The sequence below is a fragment of the Schistocerca cancellata genome, unplaced genomic scaffold, assembly GCF_023864275.1.
Source record: "Schistocerca cancellata isolate TAMUIC-IGC-003103 unplaced genomic scaffold, iqSchCanc2.1 HiC_scaffold_523, whole genome shotgun sequence".
Taxonomy (NCBI): Eukaryota; Metazoa; Arthropoda; class Insecta; order Orthoptera; family Acrididae; genus Schistocerca; species Schistocerca cancellata.
Window position 1 is genome coordinate 30001 of NW_026046537.1, and position 5588 is coordinate 35588.

Below are 5588 nucleotides of genomic sequence, written 5' to 3' on the forward strand. Positions count from 1 at the left end.
ATCCACCCCTATATCTTGCGTTTCACGAAGAGTTATATCCAATATGCCAAATTCCCGCTGTCCCTATACATGCTGTAAGTCTGTGCACACAATATGAACCACACATCAGCGAGACACTCTATCACACATTACTCTCTGCCTGTAACAGACACAGATACAATATGTAAGCACCAGCATGGACCAACGTCCGGTGCATCCTCTCCGCCACAGTACACCATCCACACTATGATAACCACACCAGGGGGTCCAATTCTAAAATAGAATATCCCACCCGTCCGACATCCACAATTGCTCAGATAAGCCACCAACACCCACACATGTCCTACACAGGGGTGCACCCAACACCACCACACTGCCTCCTGTTACGGCACAGAAACAATGGCAGGAATGAATCACACAGGTCTGCCGCTCCCTTGCCGCAACCACAGACGCGGCGCGCCTCCAGTCACGAGCGAAAAGCGCATCCTGACGAGACATAACTGCTGTGACATACTGAAGCTGCCTCAGACATTCACTTACAATGATCACTACCAACGAACCTCGGCCCCCCCCCCCCCCAACACACTCTCTTACCACGTTGTGTACTGTAATCCAACCCATTTCGCACCTTAACCTAACCCATTTTGCACCTTAACTTAACCAAATTCGTAACGCAATTTGTACCGCAATGTAACGCAATGTGTACCGCAATGTAACGCAATGTGTACCGCAATGTAACGCAATGTGTACCGCAATGTACCGCAATGTGTACCGCAATGTACCGCAATGTGTACCGCAATGTGTAACGCAATGTGTAACGCAATGTGTACCGCAATGTGTACCGCAATGTGTAACGCAATGTGTACCGCAATGTGTAACGCAATGTGTACCGCAATGTGTAACGCAATGTGTACCGCAATGTAACGCAATCTGTACCGCAATGTAACGCAATTTGTACCGCAATGTAACGCAATTTGTACCGCAATGTAACGCAATTTGTACCGCAATGTAACGCAATTTGTACCGCAATGTAACGCAATTTGTACCGCAATGTAACGCAATTTGTACCGCAATGTAACGCAATTTGTACCGCAATGTAACGCAATTTGTACCGCAATGTAACGCAATTTGTACCGCAATGTAACGCAATTTCTACCTTAACCTAACCCACGTTGTGCCTTAACCTAACCCACGTTGTGCCTTAACCTAACCCACGTTGTGCCTTAACCTAACCCACGTTGTGCCTTAACCTAACCCACGTTGTGCCTTAACCTAACCCACGTTGTGCCTTAACCTAACCCACGTTGTGCCTTAACCTAACCCACGTTGTGCCTTAACCTAACCCACGTTGTGCCTTAACCTAACCCACGTTGTGCCTTAACCTAACCCACGTTGTGCCTTAACCTAACCCACGTTGTGCCTTAACCTAACCCACGTTGTGCCTTAACCTAACCCACGTTGTGCCTTAACCTAACCCAAGTTGTGCCTTAACCTAACCCAAGTTGTGCCTTAACCTAACCCAAGTTGTGCCTTAACCTAACCCAAGTTGTGCCTTAACCTAACCCAAGTTGTGCCTTAACCTAACCCAAGTTGTGCCTTAACCTAACCCAAGTTGTGCCTTAACCTAACCCAAGTTGTGCCTTAACCTAACCCAAGTTGTGCCTTAACCTAACCCACGTTGTGCCTTAACCTAACCCAAGTTGTGCCTTAACCTAACCCACGTTGTGCCTTAACCTAACCCACGTTGTGCCTTAACCTAACCCACGTTGTGCCTTAACCTAACCCACGTTGTGCCTTAACCTAACCCACGTTGTGCCTTAACCTAACCCACGTTGTGCCTTAACCTAACCCACGTTGTGCCTTAACCTAACCCACGTTGTGCCTTAACCTAACCCACGTTGTGCCTTAACCTAACCCACGTTGTGCCTTAACCTAACCCACGTTGTGCCTTAACCTAACCCACGTTGTGCCTTAACCTAACCCACGTTGTGCCTTAACCTAACCCACGTTGTGCCTTAACCTAACCCACGTTGTGCCTTAACCTAACCCACGTTGTGCCTTAACCTAACCCACGTTGTGCCTTAACCTAACCCACGTTGTGCCTTAACCTAACCCAAGTTGTGCCTTAACCTAACCCAAGTTGTGCCTTAACCTAACCCAAGTTGTGCCTTAACCTAACCCAAGTTGTGCCTTAACCTAACCCAAGTTGTGCCTTAACCTAACCCAAGTTGTGCCTTAACCTAACCCAAGTTGTGCCTTAACCTAACCCAAGTTGTGCCTTAACCTAACCCAAGTTGTGCCTTAACCTAACCCACGTTGTGCCTTAACCTAACCCACGTTGTGCCTTAACCTAACCCACGTTGTGCCTTAACCTAACCCACGTTGTGCCTTAACCTAACCCACGTTGTGCCTTAACCTAACCCACGTTGTGCCTTAACCTAACCCACGTTGTGCCTTAACCTAACCCACGTTGTGCCTTAACCTAACCCACGTTGTGCCTTAACCTAACCCACGTTGTGCCTTAACCTAACCCACGTTGTGCCTTAACCTAACCCACGTTGTGCCTTAACCTAACCCACGTTGTGCCTTAACCTAACCCACGTTGTGCCTTAACCTAACCCACGTTGTGCCTTAACCTAACCCAAGTTGTGCCTTAACCTAACCCACGTTGTGCCTTAACCTAACCCAAGTTGTGCCTTAACCTGCTCTGTAATTGGCATATGACACGTTACATTAATCCAGTGTTGTCTAACCACAACCCTCTGAATATAGTTCGCTACTCGCACCGCCCACCCTCTTGTGTATCGTTTCATGTTCAACACTTCGCAAGTGTTGCTTACTTTTTACATGCTCCCGCTGTACACTGTAATGTGGACGACTGCAGGATGTACATCGCCCCCACCCTCCCCCCTGCCTTCGCACGCTGGTCGTTCAGGTGCTTGCGTGTTCAATGCCCTTCGCAGCTGTTCACTGGCATTCGCATGTCGAAGCGCTCAGTCTACGTCGTGGTACGGCCTGTGTCCACTGTCCGCTGATGTCGTAAGCTTAACCCTCACATTGTACTGCACATAGGTCCGTATGTACTGCATGATACGCTGTGGCACATGTGTGACCGTACAACGACTGCGCCCAACAACAGCGAACCATACGGTCCAAATGTTGTGCACTCAGCCACGTGCCGTCTCCCCATAACAGCTACATTGCAGTGTGGTACGCCATAGAGACGTGTGGGATTAACGGACGCCCTGGATGGCGATCAGCATGAGCCGTCTGTTGATGTAGTGGCGCGTGTATTCAAACGTAGTCGTCTCTTCTCACACAGTGTGATAGCATGGTGCACCGCGTTCCACATCTGCGACATGGTACAGATGCTGGTTGACAGTCGGTCTCGTAATGGACATCGCATACGTAGGGGGCCACCTCCCACGTGTTCTCTAGTCGTGCACATTTTGTTGCGTGTATGTGGGCAGACGTAGTGTGTCGTGACACCTAACAGACAGGTATGCAATAATCGTTGCATTTGCAAACTGGGATGGACGTCTACGTTTGCTGGTGACGTTACGCAAATGAACAACTGGTAAACCCATTGTGGTGCGGTTGTTGTTGCTGGAGGTAAATCAGTAAGGGCAAATCTGTGTGTGAAGCGATACGCGGCGGTGGCTGGGTGGGACCGTCCCCGGCCGGTGAGGGGGGGCCGCCCGGCGTGCTGGCCGCGCGGTGCGTGGGCGCACGCGCTACAGCCGGCTGGTGGGGGCGCCCAGTGGCAGGCGCGCCGGCCGACGGACGCGGCAGGCGGCGCAGCTGCGCGCCGGGGCACCCTGCGCGCGGCGCCGGGCGGCCAAAGTGGGTCCTCGCGGGCCCGGTGCGAAGCGCGGTGGACATCTGCAGTGTGCTGGTCCGACTGAGGACTGTGTGCGTTGAGGATGCGCCGCCGCCCGGCACTCGGCGCCGCGACGCCGTCTGCTGCTCGGTCGCCCCAGCGGTTCTCGCTGGTGGTTTGTATCGCAGTTGTGCAGACGTGTTGGCACGTGCGCTGTGCTGGGAGAGTTCGCTTCGGCACCCACGTGGGGCCTTTGCCCTTCTGTGGCGCTGGCGTTGGAGCTGCCGGTCACCGTAGGTGGCGCGTGTTGTCTCCCGCCGGCAATGCCACGACAGCACGCTCCCGGGCCTCTGTCGGCAGCGGCAAGCTCAGTTGGGAGCACGGGTGGTCGCACCTAAAGCGTCTACTCGCCTAACTCCGGGCGATTGCGCCTCTCTCGAACCCGACCAAGTACTTAGGACGGCGCTGCGCGCCGCCGGGACCTGAGAGGGTTTCGAGGTGTATTGTGCAGGGGAGCTCAGCCTCCTCCTGTTTGCAGAATAATTGAGCGGACGCTTGCGTGTTCGCGCGGGCCCCTGGGACACACTCCCGGGCGGCCGGCTGCTCAGCTCTAGTTGACGCAGCTCCCTGGTTGATCCTGCCAGTAGTCATATGCTTGTCTCAAAGATTAAGCCATGCATGTCTCAGTACAAGCCGCATTAAGGTGAAACCGCGAATGGCTCATTAAATCAGTTATGGTTCCTTAGATCGTACCCACGTTACTTGGATAACTGTGGTAATTCTAGAGCTAATACATGCAAACAGAGTCCCGACCAGAGATGGAAGGGACGCTTTTATTAGATCAAAACCAATCGGTCGGCTCGTCCGGTCCGTTTGCCTTGGTGACTCTGAATAACTTTGGGCTGATCGCACGGTCCTCGTACCGGCGACGCATCTTTCAAATGTCTGCCTTATCAACTGTCGATGGTAGGTTCTGCGCCTACCATGGTTGTAACGGGTAACGGGGAATCAGGGTTCGATTCCGGAGAGGGAGCCTGAGAAACGGCTACCACATCCAAGGAAGGCAGCAGGCGCGCAAATTACCCACTCCCGGCACGGGGAGGTAGTGACGAAAAATAACGATACGGGACTCATCCGAGGCCCCGTAATCGGAATGAGTACACTTTAAATCCTTTAACGAGTATCTATTGGAGGGCAAGTCTGGTGCCAGCAGCCGCGGTAATTCCAGCTCCAATAGCGTATATTAAAGTTGTTGCGGTTAAAAAGCTCGTAGTTGGATTTGTGTCCCACGCTGTTGGTTCACCGCCCGTCGGTGTTTAACTGGCATGTATCGTGGGACGTCCTGCCGGTGGGGCGAGCCGAAGGCGTGCGACCGCCTCGTGCGTGTTCGTGCGTCCCGAGGCGGACCCCGTTGAAATCCTACCAAGGTGCTCTTTATTGAGTGTCTGGGTGGGCCGGCACGTTTACTTTGAACAAATTAGAGTGCTTAAAGCAGGCAAGCCCGCCTGAATACTGTGTGCATGGAATAATGGAATAGGACCTCGGTTCTATTTTGTTGGTTTTCGGAACCCGAGGTAATGATTAATAGGGACAGGCGGGGGCATTCGTATTGCGACGTTAGAGGTGAAATTCTTGGATCGTCGCAAGACGAACAGAAGCGAAAGCATTTGCCAAGTATGTTTTCATTAATCAAGAACGAAAGTTAGAGGTTCGAAGGCGATCAGATACCGCCCTAGTTCTAACCATAAACGATGCCAGCCAGCGATCCGCCGCAGTTCCTCCGATGACT